The sequence below is a fragment of the Carcharhinus amblyrhynchos genome, chromosome 2, assembly GCF_965287045.1.
Source record: "Carcharhinus amblyrhynchos chromosome 2, sCarAmb.v2.hapA, whole genome shotgun sequence".
Classification (NCBI taxonomy): domain Eukaryota; kingdom Metazoa; phylum Chordata; class Chondrichthyes; order Carcharhiniformes; family Carcharhinidae; genus Carcharhinus; species Carcharhinus amblyrhynchos.
The window spans coordinates 62,201,656-62,219,991 of NC_137325.1; the positions used below are offsets into that span (position 1 = coordinate 62,201,656).

Sequence of the window (18,336 nt, forward strand, 5' to 3'; positions counted from 1 at the left end):
CACACACACACACGCATACACAGACACATACTGTCTTTGCAAAAATGGGCTTTAGAGGATAGGCTTCATAAAATAAAGGATAAAGTTTGCATTGTTTCAACACTGCTGATCTGTAGCTCCATTGTGTGAAGTCCAGGAAGTTCCATTGTAGTCACATGATGCATGAAGGTCCTTGCCGATGGAGCTTTAGCGTGGAGGAGAATATTGATTTGGATCAGCTTTGCAGGTTTTCAAATGTAAGTTACAACCAGGCTTCCAAATGCAAGCCTAAGTCAACGACAAGTTATGCTCTGATGAAGATTCACTGGCTGCAGGTTGATAATCACACATGGAATTTCAGGCAAGGCAGTGAGAGTGAATTAAGGCAGCCTTCCTTCTCGGCTTATTTCCCAAAATTGAATTTAAAAACAACAGCTTCAAAACTTAAAGCTCATCTTTGCCATGTTGTCTCCAGTATATCACTAGCCTTTTAATAGTTTATTTCACATTACTTAAAATAATTGTGGTGCAAACAAGCACACAACTCTTTCCCTCTTGACTACCATGCTGGCTGGGGGATTTCTTGGAAAAGGCATTGTTGCACCAAGTCCAAACATGAATGTATGACTTTTTTGTAAAATGAATCCAAGTGTACAAATAAGGCAATGTCCTTCTAAAGTTTAAAAGAAAAATATAGCTTGCAAAGTTATTGCATTCCCAACAAACCTGACTGAGAACATCAAACTGTGAACCTATCATGCCTGTGTCTTCGGCACTCTGCTCTATAGTGGTGAGACCTGGAAAACATATGCTAGACAGGAAAGAAGATTGAACAGTTTTCACCTCCCTTGTCTTGAGCAGAGTTGTGGTATTTCTTGACAGGACAAGGTCACCAACTCCAAAGTCCTAATTCCATCAGTATATGCTCGTTGTTCAGCTAACGACAACTGAGTCTGTGTTGCCAGATTCATCGGTTGGATGATGGCCATATACTTCTGTGCAGTGAACTGGGTACTGAGTCACAACCAACTGGGCATCTAAACTCCTGCTACAAGGAAGCCAACAGTTGAGGTATGAAGTTGGTGGGGATTGACACTGACAAGAGTAAAACAGTTGCTGACAGCCGTGACCTCTGGAGAGATATTGGAAAAGGTGAGCAGAAACGAAAATCTCAGCTACCCAAGATGTTGGCCCAGAGAAAACAGAGTCCAGTGAATTGCTCACCATCTCAGCCCACTATCTTCCTCTGAAACAAATGTGGCAGTGACTGCTATACCAGAGTGGAGCTCCTGAACTACCGCAGGTGATGCTTACCACCAAATTGATCACCATGCGTAAACTATCGAGTTAAGTACTTGAGAAGTATTAAATCTTCATTATTACTGGTGAAATATGATTTGCTGCGAGTTTATCTTTATCTTTAATGAATGGATATGTTCAAACAGTATGGATATGAAACTATTCTTTGCCAGCAATCAAAGCAGGTGCATTGTGAAACAATTCCTGTTTGAGACTATGTCTGATTTTTCTTTCTATGGAGATGTTGAGAAAGGAGTGAAATTGGACTCAGTAGCACCTATTCATTGGATAACATAAGAATGGTGTCCATTGCCTACACACACATTACTCTCTCAACCGCACGGGACACCATCTGAGTTAAGGGATTAGCACACAAGCACAAATTGTGACAGGATTCCAGTGCTGCTATGTTGGAGCTCCACACTTCAGTTAACACATCTTTGAACATCTGGAAAGATATGAAGTTCCAATTACAAGGATCATCAGCTACCTATAGATTATTTGATTATTTTTTGACTATTACTATACTTCTTCACATTTTTGATGTTTTTCATGTTTTTTTCCATTTGAAAAGTGTACACTGAGTGGTATCACACATACTGAATTATTTATCACTAACTTCAGAACTTTTGCACAAACCAACTGCTCTCAGACTTGTGTGTACTCATGGAGCGTACTCCTCATTTATCCAGTCAAGATCTACTCCTCATGGAGTAGACCTTGACTTGATAAATGAGCAGAGATGATGTAGGGCAGGGCATGCTGCGAGAAGAGGGAGAAGATAAAGGGGGGAGGAGGAGATGAGGACAAGTAAGAAAAAGGAGGAGGGGGAAAAAGAAGAAGGGAAGATTCCAGCCCGGTCTCTATGTAAAGGATTAATTCAAATGCAATTCCTGGAGCATTAACCGTATATCCCCATTCACCAACATCCTACATTCCTTACATTACCTCTATAACCAAGCATGATATTGTCCCCTTGACCACAGTGCAAAAATGAAAGAGAACACAGTTTGGAATATTTACTTTAATTTTTGAATTAAAATAGGCCATATTGCAAATCTAACCTTTTAACCTATTGTTTTCCCTGAGAAACTCTTGCAGATGACATTGTTCTCACCCATCCTAGTGGCCCCACATGGTGCTACTGCTATTGCTGCATCATGACTGATGGATGGTTCTGACATTGACCTTGCAGGTTAACCTCGAACAACTCAGGCCAAAAAGCCATAACTTTAGACTTGCATCATCTCAGCATGGGCAGCATCACTCTGGGCTGTCAATCTGACAGGCAACAGCAAGGGCACTGGTAAGATGGCAATGGTGTCATCACAATGGTTGTCACCCTGTGAGGAGACCTCGGTTTTGTGCTTTGTGTGTCCTCTGCCACTTCCCTGAAAGTCAGCAATCCTAGTGATGTATTGAAGGGTGGAACTGTGATGCTCTGGAAGTCTCTTTGAACACTTGTATCCACAGCTGTGGTAGTAAGCTGACCTTGCATGAAACCATTCCAAGATTTTATGACAGTGGTTTGAGGTTTTACTGCAGCACTCAAAGTTCTGATGAAAACTATAACATCTGCCATCAGATGGGCATTGTGTTGGGTGAGCATGTGTGTTGATTGAGTTGGCCACCAATTCCATGCTGGCAAGGTTGGGCTGCAAGCTCTGCACAAAGTCCTTTGCAAAGTTGGTGGTTGACATTGGATGCAGGCCTTCTGGCAGACTTGCCAAAGCGCCAATCATTGCATTGCACTTTCTCATTGCCCTTCCTCTGTGGCCTGAGCCATGAAAGTCCTAATCTGAGTTCACTTCAGCAGAATGACTATGTAACCTTGCCCTCTGGTGAGCTGGCAGTTGCAGTATATTTTCCCCATGCCCTGGTTGCAATGTGCTTGTCCCTGGCACCTTACCATGTGCAGGTTTTGCTTCATGCTATCCTTGAAGAGTATTACTGTCTGGGTTAATGATTATGATGTTGAAATCGAGAGGTGGGTCTCGGATCATCACTCTCCACCTGCTCTCCTTCCATCTGCCAGGTCAGGTTTCACAAATTACTTATTTCCAAGCAGAAAGGCACAGGGGTAAGTTATGGTGAGAGAATAAGAGCAAGTAAGAAGTGTATAAGTGTATAATGCTGTTGACCATTTCTCAGTCATAAGATACTGTAGGCTGAGATTGAAATAGTTTATGAGAACATAGAACAACATAGAACATAGAACATTACAGCGCAGAACAGGCCCTTCGGCCCACGATGTTGCGCCGACCAGTTACAAAAACAATGACCCACTAGCCTATACCAATCCCTTTTCGTCCATAAACCTATCCATAGATCTCTTAAACGCCCCCAAACTATGCGCATTTACAACTGCAGCAGGCAGGGCATTCCAATCCCTCACCACCCGCTGGGTAAAGAACCTACCCCTGACATCCGTCCTGTAGCTACCCCCCCTTAATTTAAAGCCATGCCCCCTCGTGCTAGCTTTCTCCATCCGAGGAAAAAGGCTATCACTATCCACCCTATCTAAACCTCTAATCATCTTATATGTTTCAATAAGATCCCCTCTTAGCCGCCTTCTTTCCAACGAAAACAACCCTAAATCCCTCAGTCTCTCCTCATAGGACCTCCCCACCATACCAGGCAACATCCTAGTAAACCTCCTCTGCACCCTCTCCAAAGCCTCCACATCCTTCTTGTAATGTGGGGACCAGAACTGCACACAGTACTCCAAGTGCGGCCGCACCAGAGTAGTGTACAATTGCAACATGACGCTGCGACTCCTAAATTCAATCCCCCTACCAATAAACGCCAAGACACCGTACGCCTTCTTAACAACCTTATCTACTTGATTCCCAACTTTCAGGGATCTATGTACACATACACCTAGATCCCTCTGTTCATCCACACTATTCAAAGTCCTCCCATTAGCCCTATACTCGACACATCTGTTGCTCCTACCAAAGTGAATTACCTCACACTTCTCCGCATTAAATTCCATCTGCCACCTCTCGGCCCAGCTCTGCAACCTATCTAAGTCTCCCTGCAGACTATGACACCCTTCCTCACAATCTACCACACCTCCGACTTTGGTGTCATCAGCAAATTTACTAATCCACCCAACTATACCCTCATCCAGATCATTAATAAAGATTACAAACAACAGTGGCCCCAAAACAGATCCCTGAGGCACACCACTCGTAACCGAACTCCATGATGAATATTTACCATCAACCACCACCCTCTGTCTCCTATCTGATAGCCAATTCCTGATCCAACTTCCTAGATTACCCCCAATCCCATACATCTGCATTTTCTGCAGAAGCCTACCATGGTGAACCTTATCAAACGCCTTACTAAAGTCCATATATACCACGTCAACTGCCTTGCCCCCATCCACCTCTTTGGTCACCTTCTCAAAAAACTCAATAAGGTTAGTAAGGCACGACCTACCCGCTACAAAACCATGCTGACTATTTCTAATCAATTCATTACACTCCAAATAACTATAAATCCTATCCCTAATAATTCTTTCTAAAACCTTGCCCACAACAGAAGTAAGACTCACCGGTCTATAATTCCCGGCAAAGTCTCTGTTCCCCTTCTTAAACAATGGGACAACATTCGCTATCCTCCAATCCTCCGGGACTACACCAGAGACCAATAACGACCTGAAGATCAGAGCCAGAGGCTCTGCAATCACCTCTCTAGCCTCCCAGAGAATCCTAGGGTAGATCCCAGAAGGAAGTTTATGTATGAAGGTATTGTCATCTTAAAAATGACTCAGCCTGGCCATGGCCTTTCTGATAATGGCAAACTTCGGGATGGGAACAGATATGTGTGTCTTGCCTCTATGGTCGATTCCTACTGCCTCTGATTCTGGGTCACCTTGTCTTGCAGCTGATAAGGAAGCCTGTCAATGAGTGCCATGCAATCCGCTTGAGTGATGTGGCTGTCATGGTTGAATAGTTGGCAGTTTATCAAAGCAATGAAATGTGGATGTAAAGCTGCCAATGTGCGTGAGTGTGAGGTGAACAAGAACAAACATAGAACAAAGAACAATACAGCACAGAAACAGGCCCTTTGACCCACCAAGCCTGCGCCAACACGACTCCTTTCTAATCTAAATACCTTTTGCCTCTACGCAGTCCATATTCTTCTATTCTCTGCCTATTCATGTGAATGTCAAGGTGCCTCTTAAATATTGCTATTGTATCTGCTTCTACCATCTTCTCTGACAGTGCATTCGAGACACTTACATTCTCTGTTTAAAGACACATCTCCTTTAAATTTTTCTCTTTTTACCTTAAACCTGTGTCCCCTAGTAACTGACATTTCTGCCCCGCAAGAAAGACTTTGACTATCCATGCCTCTCATAATTTTATAAACTTCTATCAGGTCACCCCTCAACCTCTGACATTCAAGTGAAAACAAACTCAGCTTGTCCAATCTCTCCTCATAGCTAATATCCTCCAAACCAGGCAACATCCTCATCAACCTTTTTCTGAACCTGTCCAAAACCTGTCCAAAGTCTGATACTGTGATGATCAGAACTGTATGCAATATCCCAAATGTGACCAAACTAAAGTTCTATAAGCTGTAACATGATTTGCCAATTTTTATACTGAATGTCCCAATTGATGAAGGCAAGCAGGCCATCTGCCTTCTTGACCACCTTATCCACTTGTGCTGCCGCTTTCAGGGAATTATGGACCTGTACGCCGAGATCCCTCTGTATGTTAATACTTCTAAGGGCTCTGCCATTTACTGTATACTTCCCTTCTGTAGTAAACCTCCATATGAAAGTTAGATAAGTGTCCTAATCGATAGAGATGTTTGGTAAGTGAATGATGGGTGTGCGATGAATTGATCAGTACTGAGGTTAGTGGTACAGGTGGGTGGTTATGGAATTAGAAGATGCATTCATTGACCTTGACACAATTCACCTTCGGTTTGAAAGATGCAGGCTAGCATTAAGGAGTGATAACGATTGATGATGTTGAGCCCTAGCTGGTGCATGAAGTCAGTGAACAATGTTAGCTGCCCGCAGAAATCATGATGATGAGCAGGCAACACAGATGGGTGCACAATAATCACATCACAATCCCCTAATCCATTTTGGGGGCAATCCAATCAGCTGGAACCTCCCATTTAAGATGTACAATCAGTAGAGGAGAAAAAGATAAACTTGCTCCAGAGTTTCAAGATTTTGATTCAATAAAATTGAGTATTTCGACCTCTGATTTTTAAATTACTAACATTATAACTTACAGCTGAAACTGGAGCCGTTAACCCGCAGGTAGCTATGGTAATGAAAGCCTATTTTAAAGGCTCAGTTAGAAAAAGGTTTTGGCAAAAACATAAGATTAAGTCGGCTTACTTGTTCCATGCTTTTGGGGAATTTTCTGGACTGACCTTTTACATCTGCACACAACAGCTGTAAACTTGCTGTAAGCCTATTCTTAGCTAAAACACTGTGTTCACAGTCTAGAAAGTAACATAATTCAACTTAGCTCTGAGAAAACAAAGTGGTTTTCTGCCAGTTTGGGCCTTGTTATTACTGTCGCCTGTGGTGGGGTTATTAGAAATTCCAGAAGGATCATCTACCAATCAGACCTGACAAGCCATCAGACTCATGACTGCCTGTCAAATGCCTCCCATTATTCTTTCACATTTAGCATACCTGTATTCTCCTGTTTGCGCAGCTTCTCTGGGACCAAGCTGCAGCTGCATTCTTATCCGTAATAGATTCTTAAATCCCAATGATTAGAAATATCAGGATGCAGGACACCAGGAGGGAAGGCAGTTAATCCAGTGGTATTGTGATCATCTGTTTTATCAGATAATGAAATGAGATCAAGTCCCACAAGGGATTATGGAATCTGATATCTCAAATACTTCTGATAAATCCAAGCAGTGTCTGAGTAAACATCTTGAAACACAATAATCTTTAAAACAGAACACTTGAAACAAAGGAGTTTGTAAAAGTCAAATCTATACATTCAAACTTATTTATGATAACTACCTCAGGGAACAATCTCATGAATCTTCAAGGCAGAACCCATTATTGTTATTATTCCCATGAAACTCATCTCCAAACTCCATAGCCTGAGACTCCTTCCACTGCAACTGGATCTTGAACTTCCTAACCCACAGACTGCAATTGTTGTCTACACCAAAGGAGATGAAGTAGAAATGGTCAAGAGCTTCAGATTTTTAGGTGTCCGGATCACCAACAACCTGTTATGGTCCCCCCCATGCCGACACTTTAATTAAGAAAGCCCACCAATGCCTCTACTTTCTCAGAAAACAAAGGAAATTTTCCATGTCAGATGCAATTGTCACCAACTTTTACAGATGCACCATAGAAAGCTTTATTTCTGGTTGTATCACAGCTTGGTATGGCTCCTGCTCTACGCGAGACCACAAGAACTACAAAAGGTCGTGAATATAGCCCAATCCATCATGCAAATCAGCCTCCCACCCATTGACTCTGTCTACACTTACTGCTGCCTTGGTAAAACAATCAGCATAATTGAGTACCCCACGTACCCTGGACATTCGCTCTTCCGTCTTCTTCCATCAGGGAAAGGATACAAAAGTCTGAGGTCACGTACCAATCGACTCCAGAACAGCTTCTTCCCTGCTGCCCTCAAACTTTTGAATGGACTTACCTTACATTAAGTTGATCTTTCTCTACACCCTAGCTATGACAATAACACTATATTCTGTACTCTCTCATTTCCTTCTCTAGGAACAGTATAATTTGTCTGTATAACACGCACAAAACAATACCTTTCACTGTGTGCTAATACATGTGACAATAATAAATCAAATCGATCAGGAAGGATAAGCAGCAACACCTCCTCCATGATCATCCTCAACACCAGTGCCCAACAAGGCTGCGTCCTCAGCTCCTTACTATACTCCTTATACATCGATGACTGAGGCCAAATTCTTCTCCAATTCGATTTTCACGTTTGCTGATGACACTGCCATAGTGGGTTGGATCTCACACAGTGATGAGATGGAGTACAGGAAAGAGCTAGAGAACCTGGTACAATGACAATAATCTCTTCCCCAATGTCAACAGATCGAAGGAGATAGTCATCGACTTCAGGAAGCATAGTGGAGGACATGCCCCTGTCTACACCAATGGGGATGAAATAGAAATGGTCAAGAGCTTCAGGTTTTTAGATGTCGAGATCACCAACAACCTGTCCTAGTTCCCCCCCCCATGCCAACACTATAATTAAGGAAGCCACCAACGCCTATACTTTCTCAGAAGACTGAGGAAATTTGGCATGTCAGCTAAACTCTCACCAACTTTTACAGATGCACCATAGAAAGCATTCTTTCTGGCTGTATCACAGCTTCACATGGTTCCTGCTCTGTCCCAGAGCACAAAAGATTACAAAGGGTTGTGAACAAATCCTATCCATCACTCAAACCAGCCTCCCATCCATTGACTCTGTCTACACTTCCTGCTGCTTCAGTCAGAAAAGCAGCCAGCATAATTACGGACCCCGGACATACTCTCTTCCACTTTCTTCCATCGAGATAAAGATACTAGAGTCTGAAGACTCATAATAACTGACTTAAGAGCAGCTTCTCCCTTGCTGCCATCGGACTTTTGAATGGACCTACTCGCATTAAGTTGATTTTTTTTGCACCCTAGTTATGATTGTAACACTATTTTCTGCACCTTCTCCATTCCTTCCATATGAATGTTATGCTTTGTCTGTATAAAACGCAAGAAACAATACTTTTTACTGTCTACCAAATGTGTAACAACACTAAAATCAAATTGAATTATTAAGGAGATGATTCTTAATTGTGTGTGAATAAATCAGCCTCCTCAGCATGGCTTGGGAGGTACTTTAGTAACAATCATCTCCTCTTTCTGCTGTGTATTCCTGTATGTGACAATAATAAATCAAATCAAATCTATCAGGAATATATTTGGTGGGGGTAGGGGGGATGGGGGAGCTGCAGGGAACAGAGCAGGAGTTATTTCAGTGGAATATACTCAACACAACCGGCTTTATAAAAATCTGAGAGGAAAGGTTTGATTATGCTAGCTGGAATGCAGATGGATAAAATCATAGAACATAGAACATTACAGCGCGGAACAGGCCCTTCGGCCCACAATGTTGCACCGACCAGTCTTATTTTTAAAAAAAAACATTGACCCACTAATCTAAACCAATCCCTTTTCGTCCATAAACCTATCCACCAGTATGGGAATTTATTCAATGTGATCATAATTATTCCCCTTTCATTGTATTGAACATTGTTCCTGAATCTGTTACTGATACCAGTGCATTGATGCAATTTAACATTTAGTAATAGCTGCCACACATGCCCTCACTGCCATCCTCCTGTCCCTTATCCAGCCAGCATGTTCGATGTTTCACATACATAATCAAAGCAGAGTTTGTTCCAGCTGGAGGACTGAATACAATGGATGTCCGAGTGAAAAAATTAAGATTACTGTTCCTTGCTTAAGTGATGTTAGTTGCACATTTTTAAAGTGTTCCAAAAGGCAGTAAAGGCATGTACAAACCTAGCATAAAAGCTTTCTGGTTTCCGAATTTAGAAACAATTCCTTCCAGATTGTGTAGTGATCAGATGAATTTTGTACCTGCCATTTTTTTATTCATTCATGAGATGTAGACAAGGTCAGCATTTATTGTCTATCCTTAATTGAGCATGTTGCTCATCTTTGAGTAACAAGTTGAACTTAAACAACATTTTCAAGTTTCAAAAGATCATAGTCTCTCCTGTATTATGATGTGTGGACAGACGCCAGCTCAAGGCAAGGAGATCCAGTTGGGATCAGTAACATTTTGTTTAGTGTCGATAAAGTTAGATGTTCAAAATGTTTACGCTTATGTAGGAGAGTAAGTTGTAAAGACGACATAAGGGGGCTACAAAAGGACATAGATCAGTTTGGCAAGTGGGTAAAGGTCTGGAAAATGTGGTATAATGTGAGGTTGTCCATTTAGCAAGAAGAATAAAAAAGAAACATATTATCTAAATGGTGAGAGATTGCAGAGTTCTGTGATTCAGAGGGATCTGGGCATCTTTGTGCATGAACTGTAAAATGTTAGCATGCAAAGCTAATACAATGTTATTATTTATTGCAAGGTGAATTAAATACAAGAGTAGGGAGGTTATGATTCCTTATAGGGGGCATTGGTGAGATCACATCTGAAATATTGTGTGCAGTACTGGTCTCCTTTATTTTAAGGAAATATGTAAATGCATTGGAAGCAGTTCAAAGGTTTACCAGACTAATACCTGGAATGGGCGTGTTGTTTTATGAGGAAAGATGGAATAAGCTAGGCTTGTATCCACTAGAGTTTAGAAGCAAAAGAGGCAACTTGATTGAAAGGTACAAGATCCTGGGGGAACTTGACAGGCTGGATGTGGAAAGGATGTTCCCTCTGCTGTGAGAAACTAGAACTAGTGTCACTGTTCAAAAATAATGGGTTACCCATTTTTAAGACAGAGATGAGAAAAAAAAATACTCAGAGGATTGAGAGAATTGGTATTTCCTCAAAAGGTGATGGAGACAATCTTTGAATGTCTTTAAGGCAAAAGTGTATAGATTCTTGATAAACAAGGGATGAAAGGTTATCAGATATAGGCAGAATGTGGAGTTGTGGTTACAATCAGATCAGCTATGATTTTATTGAATGGTGGAGCAGGCTTGAGGGGGCAGAGTGGCCGACTCTTTCTCCTAATTCATATGCTTATCCATATTTAGTGAATAAAACCACATCCTTCAATGGGTTTTGGAGATGTAAAAATAAACTTTACTCCACAAGTTCAGAAAGATCACACAATTTACAATATCTATCTTATACTCTAACATTCAGAGTAAGTGCAAGATTTATGTGAATTATCAGGTTAACTGTCATTGGATACACCACACGACACAATAGACAACAATTGTGATTAAAACAGATTCCATGGATTTCTCAACAATCCATCCAGATGTCAGTAACTCTATAGGCTTTAGTGTGTGTGCAGGAGACCCAAGGTTCATTGGGATCTGGAGTTCCTGACTTCCATAGATCAGTTTAAATTTTTTAACACCGACATGTGAGGTGCAGATGGTTTACCAATTTAGTCTCATTTTTGCTTTTTATACTAAAGAAACAATTGTGGCATTTCATTTTATTAGATATCAAAATTCATTTAGATAAAAGTCATATTAATTGGAGAAGAGCAATACTTTACCCAATGTAGTGAAATGAGCACCTGCACTCAATATTGCACACCCACCGTTCTCACTCTCTGAAATTCTGGGAGGATTAATCAAAGCATTGGTGTCAGGGAAAAGTAAAATAAATATAAAGTACTTTACGGATGGCATGGTAGCACAATGGTTAGCACTGCTGCTTCACAGCTCCACGAACCTGGGTTTGACTCCCGGCTTGGGTCACTGTCTGTGTGGAGTTTGTACATTCTCCTTGTGTCTGCGTGGGTTTCCTCTGGGTGCTCTGGTTTCCTCCCACAGTGCAAGGATGTGCTGGTTAGGTTGACTGACCATGCTAATATTGCCCCTTTGTCCTGAGATGTGTAAGTTAGGAGGATTAGCAGGTAAATATGTAGAGATATGGGGTAGGGCCTGATTGGGATTGTAGTCAGTGCAGACTCGATGGGCCAAATGGCCTCTTTCTGCACTGTAGGGTTTCTGTGTTTCCTTAAAAAAATTCTTAATTCTTCAATTGTACTATTCAATCAGCTGAATATTCTTTACTTTTCATATATTCTTCTTACAAGGCAAATGATTAACCCTTGGTCATTACAGGGCCCTAGATCATTAACTAAATTGCCTTTAGACCCCTTTGGGGAAGAGAGCATTTAGGTCCCTCTGACCCTCAAATGGACAGGACAGTGTTGGGGACCCATTATTTGGACTCCCTGGCTGCTGATAAGAACATAAGAACATAAGAAATAGGAGCAGGAGTAGGCCATCCAGCCCTTTGAGCCTGCCCCGCCATTCAATAAGATCGTGGCTGATCTGTCGCTGCTCAGTTCCACTTTCCCGCCCTCTCCCCATAACCCTTAATCCCCTCTCCTATCAAAAACCCATCAACCCGCGTCTTAAAAATATTTAGCGAGGCAGCCTCCTAACATCCGGCAAATTATTCACGTCCTCCTCCGTGAAGACAGAAACAAAAAAGTTATTCAATACCTTAGCCATATATATATATATATATATAGGCACTGCTACTTCCTGTCAAGCAATATTGGGACTGTGATATTCCCAAAACTCCACTGTCAAATTTTTGCAGCAGTACGCTGGAGAGGCCAAAAGCTGGTCTGCGAGCTGGTTAGGCCATCTTCTGAATTTCATTACAGGCAGAAGCGTTCTATCCCATAAAATGCAAGGGCAAGGCTGCTGATTATCACTGTTTCTATTTCCTAGATTTGATCTGATCCTCTGGCTGACAGTTGACCTTGCATTGATTACCAGACTGAGGTTTTGACCTGTATTTCTGAGAATTGAACTCGGGAGTTTATTGTTTAATTTTTAAAATGTCCCATATTATCAGGTGACCACTGATGCAAACTAAATTCAGCTTCTGGGTGGATCAACGGCTTCTACTCCCAGCTTCACTATCCAGGCCTTGCTAGGCTAGCGGTAAGGTCACTGAATCAGATTACCCAGCATCGCTGCTCTGGTGCATGCTCAGTGGGCTCCTGCCACTGGTGGTTAAATTAAGTAACCTCCCTCTGACCTCATGACCCTATGGCCATGTCAGGAGCAGCGGTCTGGAGTGGGCAGATCTCTGAAATTTAACCAGGATTGGAGGTAGCATGCTCCGTACACTTTGCTGCCAGATTCATATTCCTGCGCAGCAAGATGAACTTCAACTAATTTAACAAAATTGAAAGCAGCTGTGGCAAAATTACATATAAAAAAACATTGCGATTACTTCATTTTATTCCATGTTCAGACTGCAATTTTGAAAAGAATTTGAAGTCCAATATTTAGATAATATTTCAAGTTGTAAATGAGCCAGAAAACAGAATCTAAAATCCCCACTCACCCATCTCTCAAGGGGTTTGGATTTTCATATTACATTGCAGCATTTCCTATGTTACAACAGCAAGAAGTGCTTTGGCATTTCTTTGGGTTACGAAAGGTGCTACATTAATACTTTCAATTTTTGCCAAAAGAGCTTGTCCTTTTAACAGAACCAAAAGTCTTGTATTTTTTGGAGAACTACCAAGAATATGCACATTCCTACACCAAGAGATGCATAGGCAAATTCATCTGCAAACTGGAGGAGCAGATTTATGCCAGTTAATACAAAAAAGACTTACTGTTCTCGGGCTTACCATCCCATTCCTCTGGTTGGCTTGTTATGAAAAGAAGACACGTATTTATATAGCACCTTTCATGACCTCAAGATGCTTTACACCAAATTAAGTACAGTTAAAGTGTGGTCACTATTGTAATGCAGGGAAATGTGGCAAGCTGTTTGTACACAGCAAGGTCACACAAAGTGTGGTGAAATAATGAGCCCATAATGTGTAGGATTTTAAAGATGGTCAGTGCTCGGAATACTGAGAGTCAACACATAATATGCTACTACTGATTACCAGAAGCCCACTGCCATTTAATGCTCACTTGAGCACTGATGAGCAGTGGGTGGGATTTTGTCCACCCTTGGAAGGAAGTCCCGCCTGTGAGACCTGTCAGATTGGCCGATAGCCCAGCCAGCTACAGCACTACAGTGGCTGAGGCTTTGCTAGCCCAAGCATGAAACTGCGTCTGCGGTTTGGGCAGGCAGGTTCCTGGGGGGGATTCAATTTTACACTTCCCTTCTCTCCATCCCTTGCCTCAGAACATGCCTTGGACAGTGTTAATTTCTACCCCATTTCTGTTAGTGATGTTGATGTTGAGGTGAATATTGCTCAGGATATCAGTGAGACCTGTGGAGGAAAATCATGATTGCAGCAGCACTCCACGTTCTGAATAGAGTCCATGAGTCATTCACAGAAACCATCTCTTCATGTTTGTGGAGCATCAACTACTTGACCAATATGGTATTTCTTTGGTTGTGTAAGAATGAGAAACCTGTTTGTAAACTCAAACTTTTGGGCAAGTAGGTAGGAGGTCAAGATAGAAGCTCACCACCAATGAGATCCAGGACAACTCACAATTTGAATTGCCCACTCACCTAAATACTCAGGACAACTACGCTCAAGGATAACCCTATTTTCTACAATTGCCATGTGCGAACGTTCTGGTTGAATTTCCAAATCACATCGGAGATGGAACTAGAGCAGAAGGGCTGGAGAATTGGCATCAGAGATGGCCGCCAGCATGTTTCCACCTTTGGCCCATTTTGGTTGTGCTGGGCTTGGATGATTATGGCTATCTTCCCACAATTAGCTGGTATTAAGGACATTTGAAGAATTAAAGGACTTAATGAGACAAATTTTCTAAGCCTAAAGTGACAGGAATGAAACCTGGCCAATACATGGAGATGACCTCCTAATATAGACTGGGACTCCAGCCTCATTTCACATGACCTCACAGGTCATCCTGTGGTCATTTTTGTTTCTAACATTTTATACAATCTTCAGTCAAAGGATCCTTAAGGCACCCCTTCATTTGCCTATCTACATCAGCAGCTCCAGGCTGTTGACAATGGTGCTGCCTATGTATCGGCGCTGGAGGATCTTCTATTGGCCCTCCACTGTCCTTAATCGGTCAGAACTCCAAAAAAAGCCACTTAATTGGCCATCTCCTCAAAAATTGCCTTCTGCGTCTCTAGATTGGCATGTGTAAGTTGCTGACCCACACATGCTCCCAGTGACAGGATCGGGACCCACAGTCAAGAATTCAGCCTTTAATGTCTGTAGCAGGAGGGAATCTTGAAAACCTGTATCAATATGGCGAGCACATGTAGTTTGTAATGAACTGACAAATCAGAGGCTGAGACATGCATTTAGTGCCCAGAAAAAGGACAAGAGATGCAGCTACATCTGAACACAGACAAACACAGTACACTTCAAGTAAGCCTCGGAGCAGATTATCAATAGGGTTAGTACCATGTTTATCATTCACGATAAGTGACTAGAAATCTGCCAGAAATTCCATGACATTAGAAAAAGAAACAAATAATATTTAGCTTTCAATTTAGAGATGTAGAAAGCTATGAATTATGGCACACGGGTCCAAACATTCATACAACTGGAAAAAGCTGTCTTTGACATGTTTGGTCTAGAAGGCCCGGAGGCAATGGCAGAAACACAAATGGATGAACCTGGCACTGATAATGCCTTTCTTTTTATGTTATGATTTTCTATGCACTTTATTCGACGACATTTTGTTTCCACTAATGTACAAATTGGTTTTGTATGGGTGTTAATTTGTTTTGGTGAATGAATATGTGTAACTTAGTTTTGGACAGATCAGTGTGTTGTGTTCCTCACCGTTACATGGGAGATTGTACTGATAGTATGCTTGAAGAAGACTTCATCCTCTTAGTACCAGCTTAGAGCTTGGGGAATCGGTAACGGCAGATTGTCAATTTAAGATTGCAGTGACAAGACAATGTGAAAAGCCTTTGGCAGAAATGTCTTTATCCAGTGAATTGTTAGGTGTGTAATGCTTTCCAGGTTAGCGAAGTTGAGACTGAGACCACTCATTGTACCATTCAAGGAAAAATTGGATAAATGTTTCATGCAGACGAAGATAAACAAGATGACAGAGAATGAGGGCAATGGGATTACTTTTGGATTGCTCTACTTGTCAAGGACAAATGAGCCAAATGGCCTGCTTTTATGTTGTAAATGTATATAGTTCTATGAGAGGTGGCAAACCCATTTAGCGTACAGGAAACAGAAACATAGGTCTTTGAGTTGGATTATCTTCAACAACCTATTTTCAATATTGGAAACAGATGGTAGATATTTGTAACTTTCACCCTCAATAGAACCTTTCTATTCCACTTTGTAACTATTTAAGATATCATTCTTTGGAAAAATAACCAACATGTGGAAAATTACCATTCATATTACCTTATTAGGGGTACTTGGATTACTTTGATATACTAATTCCAGCTAAAACTGTGGTCAGGTTCTATTGATATGCAGAAATTCCTGTATAATATCTGTCTCAATGTAAGAGGATTGGAGTTACAATTTATTGACAATTCATATCAAATCTGTTAGTTAATTATTGTATATGTTCATTAAAGTATAATATTTAAACTTAACACCAAAGCAATGGAGCATAAGGAGAATTAAGGAATTATGCTGTAAGGAACATGAATAAAAAGTATTCAAACTCCTCATTCTCTTTAATAACAGATTCTGCTTTGAATTTTGATATGAATTAATTGACTATGGTGGTTCTATTTATTTTGAGACTGTTAGTTGATGTGCCTAATGTTGTCAAGAAAATAAACGTGTCCTAGAGATGATCCAAATTATGTAGATGAACACACAGGGCAACAGCTCACACACTCTCTGTCCCTTCAAACCTTGGATTTGGGATTGAATCTAATTGAGACAGATGGGTTCAAATCTCTCTCATTAAAAACACTCACCTAGTCATAGTCCTAGAATCCCTACAGTACAGAAGGAGGCCATTTGATCCATCGAGACTGTACCAACCACAATCCCATCCAGGCCTATCTCCGTAACCCTCATTTACCCTGCTAATCCCCCTTATAATAGGGTCAATTTAGCATGATCAAGCAATCTAACCCACACATGTTTGTGAAAGGGTTGGATTGCTTTTGTGTGAGGAAGCCAGAGCACCCAGAGGAAACCCATGCAGACATGGGGAGTAAGTGCAAACTCCACAGACAGTGACCTGAGGCTGGAATTGAACACAGGTCCCTAGTACTGTGAGGCAGCAGTGCTAACACTGCGCCGCCCCTAAGTGGATATTGGCCACTTAAAAATGACCATAAAACAGCAATTTTATGGATAGGGACCATAAAGCATTCTGGCTTTGTGCAGTAGTGTACGGTAAGTCTGCAGTCCTTTTTCCACTATTTGTTCAATAATTCTCTGAATGACGTCTGACTCATTTCCTGAAGTGGAGTGTTATTTTGGATGCATTTTTGTTCCCTGAAAGAATTGTACTTCCCACAGACCTTTTGAAAATAATAATCAACTGTTGTGGACAAGAATGGGGTTTAATTTAAACAGCACTATAAACCAAAAGGTATTTTGATTTCCCAGGCATTCCCCTGGACCGAGACCTTGTTGTGAGCTGTTGCTTGCTAGGTGGAGCGTGGCAGACTGCTTTGCAATCCAGCAAAACAGAATAACTGGTTCACCCAACTAGAGGAGTAATGTCACATGACTCCCATCCATCCACTTTGACTTTGACAAGAATGTATGTTTCTTTGTCTGGGTTCTTGATATTGTCAATGTTCTGAAAATTAAGAATTTTAAAGGAGATTGCAGGGTCCTTTGTTTTGGCAAGCTAGTTGACCAGGCCGGTGACCAGGCCTGGCTTATGAAATGTAGAAGGTTTTTGTATAATTCCCATTGATGTTGGTTGCTGTAGCCAATAGGGTTATTAGTGTAACTTCAGAGATAGTAAGGAGTCAGCTTCTTTGAGATTGCCAGAAAGTTCCTCTTGTTTAAAAGGTAGTTTTTGTCCAGTTTTTTAAATGTTTGTGTTAGCCAAGAGGATATCTTATATTTTAGAAGAGAAAATAGAATGTGAGGTATTGGCCCCATTACACAACACTTCTCTTATTTTTGAAGGATTATATGGACACAACAATAATTGATTTTTTTCAGCAGTCTGTTTTATATATTCTAGGACAGCTGTTTCATATCATCTACCAGTTGCTGGAGATCTGCAAGTAGCTAGTAGGGCTCATTAACAGGCCAGTTAAAACCATGGATTAGAGGTCATCTGGAACTTTCTGGTAGATCACTGGATTCCTGAGGCTGGCAGCATAGCAGCTGCCTAGAGGTGGTCTCTCAGTGGCAGACCAGGATGGGGCCAGCATTCCAGAAAGACTCCCACCCCCACCTACCTGTCCAAATATCTGGTCATTGTCC

General features: G+C 41.4%; 1 protein-coding gene across 6 annotated transcripts in view; it reads left to right on the top strand.

The window, feature by feature from the left end:
* LOC145354925 (zinc finger protein 385D-like) overlaps positions 1-18,336 on the top strand; it is a 553,654-nt gene that overhangs the window by 406,503 nt on the left and 128,815 nt on the right. The gene's annotated exons all lie outside the window — the stretch shown is intronic.